Genomic DNA, 8,617 nt, shown 5'->3' on the forward strand with positions numbered 1-8,617 from the left:
TGGATAGGAGTGGGGAGCGTCGGTCTTCTTATCTTGCACCTGACTTAGCGGAAAGCTTTCAGGGTTTCCCATCTCCTGCAGCATTGGCAGTGAGGTTGTGATAAATGGCTTTATCAGTTTGCGGTAAGGTACTTTTATACCTATTTTTTTCAGGGTCTTTGTGAATAGATTTTGGACTCTGTCAAAGAATTTTTCTGCATCTATTGAGATGATTGTGTGACTTTTTTTCCTTGCTTCCATTTATGTGATGAATTGTATTTACTGTCTTTTGTATTCTGAAGTGCCCTTGCATTAAATGAGGCCTAACTGGTCGTGGCAAATAGGATCTTGTTGAGGATTTTTGTATCTGTGTTCATGAAAGATTGGCCTGAAGTTTTCTGTTTCAGTTGAGTCTTTGTCTCATTTTGGAAATGAGACAAATAAGACAAATTAATGCTAGCTTGTAGGGCTGAGTTTGGTAGTACTCCTTCCTTTTCAGCTTAATTAAAGAGTCTGAGGTGTATTGGCATTAGATCTCCTCTGAGACTCTTGCAGAATTCAAAGCCAATTCATCAGGTTCTAGACTTTTCTTGGTAGGGTTTTTATTTTGCTTTAGTTTTGTTGCCATTTACTGGACTATATGGGGGTTTTTATATCTTTATTCATTTTGGTGATTCGGTCTCACTACACAGAGTGCACTCATAGTGATTCTCCTGTTTTTATCTTCCCAAGCGCTGGGATTACAGGCACGAGCCACCACGCCCAGTCTCAGTTGCAGTCTCAAAGAGCCCCCAGGGGCAGGGCCGACATGGCAGACCAGGACTGAACCTCTGACCCCTGAGTTTGCCTAAGCAGGCGCTTTAATCCACTGAGCTATCTGGCTGGCCCACCTTTTTTGTTTCTAATTGTGTTGATATGAGTCTTCTATTCCTTTTTTGGTAAAGTTGGAGAAGAGTTTATTCTTTTGAAGAATCAGCTGTTCAATTCTGTGATTCTTTACATTGTTTTATTTTAAAGAAAAAATAGCAATAAAACAGTTTCGAAACAGGTTAAGAGGAGAGTTACGATAATTAATATGTTGCATATTGTTGTCTTCATAATAATTATTCAGAGTACTGTGGGTTTATTTATTTATTTTCTTGCCTCAGGTTTATTTGTACAGAGCACAGGAGGACACCAGCTCCTCACAGATGTCACCCCAGGAGTCACACTAGTCCTTCTGTTTTTACATCAGCAGATAATCGGCTTTTACTGTGGAGTCTTCACAGGGCGTGGACACCTTTGGGGGCCCTGGCTGGAGCAGAAGCCGGAGCCTAGGCCTTGGCTGGAGCCTGGGCTTTTGGCCGACCAGGCCTGTGACCCTTGGCAATGCGGGCATGGATATGCTTCCCAAGCTTGGGGTGGGCAGCATAGGCAAGTGGAACGAGCCTGCGGTTTACTCCCTTGGGGATGATTTTGGGCTTGACCTCCTTGGGCTTGACAAGGGCCTGGGTAGCCTCGGCATTGCACTCATGGCCTTGGCATTGTTAGCCTGCATCTTCTTGAAGCCCTTCTTGTTGTGCTTGTTGGCAAAACTCATGTTCCTAAGGAACTTGGGATCTACCCCCTTCAGAGATTCGTATCTCTGTGACCGAGGTTTCTTCATGCCATTTCTGTGCCATTTTCAGGACTAGTTGAGTGTGATGTGGTTGGTGGACATGGCCATAACTGCACTGTAAACCGCACCCTGTGATTCTTTTTTAAATCTCCATTTCATTCATTTCTGCTCCAATATTTATAATTTTCTTTCTTATACTGGATTTGAATTGTTCTTGTTTATCTAGGACCTTGATATGCAGCATTGGATTATGTATTTGGGGTTGCTCTGTTTTTCTGATGTGGACATTTACAGCTCTAAATCTCCCTTAATTTTATTTTTTATGACTACATTCTTGTAATATGCAATGATTACATTTATTGTAAGGCATTGGTACATGTATATAGCACATCATTTTCCCCCAGAATGAGATTTATTTATTTTTAAACCTTTATCAAGTTAATTATCATAAACACAGATTAAAAACTAGACTAACAGACCAAAAAATATAAAATACGTAAAAATTGTACTATATTAAGGCACACTTCTAGATATATTGGTTATGCTGTACTACAATAACTTTCTCTGTTGTCTGTTATTTGCAGTTCACTTATATTTTGTGTTATATAATCACTCTAGCTTACCTTTGTCTCTGACAGAGTAGGACTCCACTGTGTACAATACCACTTTTTCTTTATTCGTTCATCTGTGCAAGGTTCAGCCATTGGGCAGGGATCACTGTGATCTGGAGTTAGGACTCCTTCAGGAAGATACCTGCAAGTGAAATAGCCAGGTCAGGTGGAACTTCCCGTTCTCCATTTTTGAGGAATTGCCACGCTGTTTGCCATAGTGGTTGCACTAGTTTACATTCCCTCCAACAATGGACAAGGTTCTTTTTCCTCCAGGCAGCCTTCTTAACATTTGTTACTGCTTGATTTTTTGACAATAGCTATTATTTCTGGAGTGAGATGGAACCTCAGTGTTGTTTTAATTTGCATTTCTCTAATGGCCAGCGATGTTGCATATTTTTTCATATATTTACTGGCCATTTGTAATTCTTCATTTGAGATGTGTCTATCCATTTCAGATCCTCATGTTTTAATTGGGCCCTTAAATTTGGGGGGTCTAATTGTTTTGGGTTGTTGAAGTATTCTACATATTACTCCTTTGCCTGAGCAGTGGCCCGCAAAATTTTTTCCTGTTCTGTAGGTTGTCTCTTCATTCTGTTGATGGTTCCCTTGCAGTGCAGGCATATATATATATATATTCGTTCATTTATTTGGTTTTTTAGACATGTCTTGCTGCATAGTTTAGGTTGGTCTTGAACTCACTGTGTGGCTCAGGCTGGCCTCAAACTTGTAGCAATCCTCCCTCCTCAGCCTTCTAAATTGCTGGGCTGACAGTCACGTGCCACCATGCCCAGCTGCTGTGCAAAAGCTTTTTAATTTAATGCGATCCCATTTGTTGATTCTTGGTATTAATTCCTGTGCAAGTGAGTTCTGTTCAAAGTCTTTGTCTATACCTATGTCTTCAAGACTTTCACCTATTTTACTTACAGCAGATTAAGTGTTTATTTATTTATTTATTTAGTATCAGGACTCAAACTCAGGGCCTTGCACTTGCCAGGCAGGTGCTGTGCCGCTCAGCTACATCTCCAGCCTCAGTGTTTCTGTTTTATTTTATTTATTTTTTTGAGACAGGGTCTCACTATGCAGTTTGGACTGGCCTTGTGCTCACTTTTGTAGCCCCCAGGCTGGTCTTGAACTCACAGAGATCCTCCTGGCTCAACCTCCTGAGTGCTGGGATTACAGGTGTACACCACCACGCCCAGTTCTGGGGCTGCACAGTGGGCGCCTGCATCGGGGGCTGAGACTGTATGCCCGGGCATCTGGGGCAGAAGACCGCAAGGCATATGGGGCTGGGGATTGAACTTGGGTCCTTGTGCTTGCTAGGTAGGTGCTTATGCCTCTGAGCTATCTCTCTGACCCCAGTGTTTCTGTTTTAATATTGAGACCTTTGATACATTTTGACTTTAGTTTAAGGCATAGTGAGAAACGTGGGTGTAACTTCAATCTTTGGCATGTGGATAGCCAGCTTTGCCCACACATTTGTTAAGAGGCTACCTCTCCTCTGGGCTATATTTTGGGCCCTGGCAAAGAGTAGGCTGCTGTTATGCCTGGAGTTGTTTTTGCATCCTGTATTCTGTTTCACTGATACACAAGTCTGTTTAGATAGCTTCATAGTAGAATTTAAAGTCCAGGATTATAATGGCCCTTGCCTTGCCCTTGTAGCCCAAGATTGCTATTTATAAGTCTTTTCTGTTTTTATATGAATTTTAGGATTGTTTTCTATATTTCTGTGAGGAATGCTATTGGTATTTTGATTGGGATTGTAGTTATACAAACTGTTTTTGGAAGTGTACTTATTTTGACTATATTGGTTCTGCCTATCCAGGAACAGGGAATGTCTTTCCCCTGTGGATGTCTTTCCATTTTTTGATGTCCTCTTCAATCTCCTTTTTCAGAATATTATGGCTTTTGTTTTAGAGATCTTTCACTTCTCTGGTTAGATTAATTGCTAAGCACTTCATTTTTCTTGATGTCATCGTGAAAGGTATTGTTTCCCTAATTTTTTCTCTCAGTTAATTATTCACATAAAAGAATGCTTTTGATTTTTGAATGTTGACTTTGTATCTTGCTATGGTAGTGAATTTGGTGGAATTTTTGGGTCTTGTGCTAGAAGATCATGTCATCTGCAAATAAAGATAATTTGACTTCTTCCTTTTGAGTATAGCCCTTGTACTTCTTTCTCTTGTCTAATTGCTCTGGTTAATATTTTGAGAACAGTATGGAATAGGAGTGGTGATAGTGGACATCTTTATCTTGTTCCTGGTTTTAGAGGAAAGACTTTCATCTACTCTCCATTTCGTATGGTGCTGGCCATTGGTTTGTCATAGAGGGCTTTTATCAGATTAAGATAAAGACCTTCTTTTTTTTGGCGGAACCAGGGATTGAACTCAGGACCCCGTACTTGCCAGGTAAGTGCTTATTCTACTGAGCTATCTCCTCAGCCCCAAGATAAAGACCTTCTGTATCGATTTTTCTTTAGGATGGATGTTGGATTTTATTAAATGCTTTTTGTGTCTATTGAGATGATCATGTGACCTTTTGTTCTTCCTTCTATGTATGTGATGTATTATATTTATTTGCATATTTCGAACCATCCCCGCATCCCTGGAATGATTCCTACTTAATCATGGTATATGATTTTTGTTTTGATAATTTTTGCATCTGTGTTCATTACAGAGATTGGCCTGTAGTTCTCTTTTTTGATTGGGTCCTTTTCTGGTTTTGCAACCGGGTTTATGCTTGCTTCCAGGTGTGACTTAGTAGTATACTTCCTTTCTATTTCATCAAGAAATGGTGGTATTATATCTTCTCTAAAATTCTTGCAGGGTCAGGGAGATAACAGTGGCATAAGTGCCTGCCTGGCAAGCGCAAGGTCCCTAGTTTGATCTCTGGTTAAAAAAAAAATTCATGTAGAATTCAGCAGTGAATTTATCATGACCAGGGTGGTAGTTTTAAAAAATTAGTTCTTCAACTTCACTGACTGATATTGGATTATTCAGGATAAAAGTTATGAGATACAAATGTATGCAAATTTGTCCTTTTCATCTAAAGTCTCCCTTTTATTAGAGTAGAGGTTCTCAAGGTAGTTACCAATGATTGTGTGGATTTCAGCAGAATGTGTCATGCTTGTATCTTTTTTTTTTTGCAGAACCAGGGATTGAACTCAGGAACTTGCGCTTGCCAGGCAAGCGCTTATTCTACTGAGCTATCTCCCCGCCCATTCGGCAGAATGTGTCATGATTTCACCTTTTTCATTTCTAATTGCATTTAGTTGGATCTTTTCTTTCCTTTTTGGGGGAAAGATTGCTTACGCTTTGTTAATTCTGCTTACTCAAATAACCAGCTCTTCACCTCAGTGATTCTGTGTATTGTCTTTTTAGACTCAATTTCCTTAATTTCCACTCTGATTTTTATAATTTCTTTCCTCGTGTTAGCTTCGCATTTGGATTGTTCTTGTTTATCTAGGCTGTTGAGATGCATGATTAGGTTATTTATTTGTTTTTCTCATGCGGGCATGTACAACTGTAAATATCCGTCTTAGCACACTTTCATGGTGTTCCATAAGTTCTGGTGTGCTGTACTGACATTATCATGTGGTCCTAGGGACTGACTTCTTCATTAATTTCATCTGTGACCATTGGTTATTTAAGAAGGTATTGTTTAATTCCCATAATTTCTGTGGGGTTTTTTGCCATTGGTTTCTAGTTTTGTTGCATTTTAATCTGATAATTCACTTGAGATAATTTCAGTTCTTTTTTTTTTTTTTTTCAACTTTTTGGGACAGAGTCTTGCTATGTAGCCCAGACAGGCCTAGCAATCCTCCTGCCTCAGCCTCCCAAGTGCTGGGATCATTCTTGGTCTCTTTTGTATTTATTTAAGGATACTTTATGGAATAAATATGCGGTCTATTTTGGAGCAAGTCCGGTGTGCTGCAGAGAAGAATGTGTATCATGTTGTTGGGTTGAACACACTGTAGACTCCTATTAAATCTGTTTGTTCCGAGGTGTGGTTGACTCTTGATATATATATATATATATATATATATATATATATATATATTCTAGTTAATCTGTCTTTTTGAGGGGTATTCAGGTCCTTCACTGTAGTTGTGTTGATGTTTATCCCTTATTTATGTCCAATAGTGTTTCTTTTATGAAGTTAGATATACAAGATATATATATCTTGTGTGTATATACATATATATATTCTTGTTACCTGTTGAACTATTCTCTAAACTAATATATAATGATCTTCTTTGCCTGTCTTGATCAGTTTTCAGTTAAATCCACTTTGTCTGATAACAGGATAGCTACTTTTGCTTCAAAAAATAAACCTCACACCCCCAAAAGCAACAAACAAATGAATTTAAGCAATTTCATTTTTTCTTTCTTTTCTTTTTTTCAGACAGGGTCTCACTATGCATTTTGGGCTGGCCTCTTGCTCATGTTTACAGCCCCCAGGCTGGTCTCAAACTTGCAGAGACCCTTCTGGGTCAACCTCCCGGGTGGTGGGATTTCGGGAGTGTGCCAGGAATCAAACTCAGGTCCTTGTGTTTGCCAGATAGGTGGTTATGCCTCTGAGCTAACTCTCCAACCCCTTTTTGTTTGGTTTTGAAGCAGGGTTTCACTATGTAGTTCAGGCTGGCCTTGACCGCACTACATAGTCCAGGCTGATCTCGAATTCACAGCAATCTTTCTGCCTCAGCCTCCCCAGTGTTGGGATGTCAGGCATGTACCACCACTCCTAGCTCTTTGTATATTTTGTTTTTTAATTTTAATTTTTTGCAGTAGGAGGGATTGAACTCAGGACCTTGCACTTGCCAGGCAGGCTCTTATTCTATTGAGTTTTCTCCCAACCCTGTATCTCCCAGTCCATTGTGCTATCTCCCAGTCCTGTGTGTTTGAGTACAGTAGTTTCCTTCCACAGATCCTGGTATAGGAATACACTACCTCTGGGGGAAGGCTAGTGAGTCACTACTCAGTCCTGTGCTGCTTCCACACTCTTCCTTGTGTGTGCATGCTGAGTCCTGCCGGCCTTCCTGCTGGGCATGGTCAGCCAGCAGTGGCCGCCCAGTTTCCCTGTCTTTCTGAGTCCTGAGTCGCTGCTGTGGGTTCGTGAGGGGCCTTCCTGCTCCAGCAGCCCCTCTGTCTATACCGCTGGGCTGTGGCAACTGTCTAAGTGAGGCATAGCCCCAATCGCATGGGCAGGTGGAGAGGCAAACAGCCCACCAAGCTCTGAGCTGGAAGGAGGCAGTGGGGTGGAGGAGTAGGAGAATGAAGGGTCTGCTGCACGGGAGGCAGCACGTGCAGGCCCGGCCCCTCTGAGAGTAGTGCCCAGCCAGCCTGGCTTCTCACCGCAGAGGCCAGGACCACCGTGTCCTTCTCAGCCTGAGCTCCCACCGCTTCACCTTCTCAGAGGTCTGTGTCTAGCCTGTGCCATCTCTGCAGCTGTCTTGCACTCAGTCACTGCAGGAGGCTGACCCCAGAAGCTCTGAGGTGTAGTTGTTCTGACTCCCAGAGTAGCTCAGTCTTAACCAACTGGCCTCTTCCTGAGTGACTTCTGATAAATCATCCTCGATCATTGGCACTGGACTGGACTTCTTCTCCCATTCTAGCTCAGCATGTGGAAGGAGTTATTTTCAGAATAAAACCCTATTCTGTTTTTGCAGTGCATGGTAACCAGGGGCTTTTCTCAAACGTTGTACTTCTGGCCTCTTCTGTCTCATATGGCTGCAGTTTCTCTGAGCTTAGCTTGTGTTTGTGGATCTAAGCCTTCCTCCCTGGGAGCTGGGCTTGCATTCCAACCTGCTTCCTTCTTTTGCCTTGTCTTCGGCTCCTCATTGTGTGTGTTTGTGTGTGTGTGTGTGTGTGTGTGTGTGTGTGCACATGCGTGTGTGTATGTGTGTGTGTTTGATTTCTAATTTTCTTGTCAGCTCTTTCTTAATTGCTGGAGCTTTTCTTCCTTTCTCTTGGGTAAGTTGCTTTTCATGTGTCATGAGTTCAGGTCCTAGACTGTGATATGCTGCCAGATTTCACCCCACCATCCTCTTCCCTTTTTTTTTTTTTTTTTGAGATGGGGGTCTGCCTTTGTTGTCTAGGCTGGCCCAGAATACCTGCCCTCAAGCAAGCCACCTTCCTCAGGCTCTCAAGTAGTGGGACTACAGGCAATGGCTACCATGCCTGACTCCTTTCCTTTTTTTTTTTTTTGGTACCCAGGATTGAACTCAGGACCCTGCACTTGCCAGGCAAGCGCTTATTCTACTGAGCTATCTCCTCGGCTCTCTTTTCCTTTTTTTAGAAGGATTTTTTTAGGGGTTGGGGGCTGGCTCAGGCCACCTTAAGGGCAGGTCTGGTAAGGCAGGTGGAGCTGGGGATCAAGCCACGGTATTCTGCACCTGACTGCATTTGCATGAGCAGGTGCTTAAACAACTGAG

This window comes from Octodon degus, unplaced genomic scaffold (genome assembly GCF_000260255.1).
Source record: "Octodon degus isolate 3935 unplaced genomic scaffold, OctDeg1.0 scaffold00218, whole genome shotgun sequence".
Taxonomy (NCBI): Eukaryota; Metazoa; Chordata; class Mammalia; order Rodentia; family Octodontidae; genus Octodon; species Octodon degus.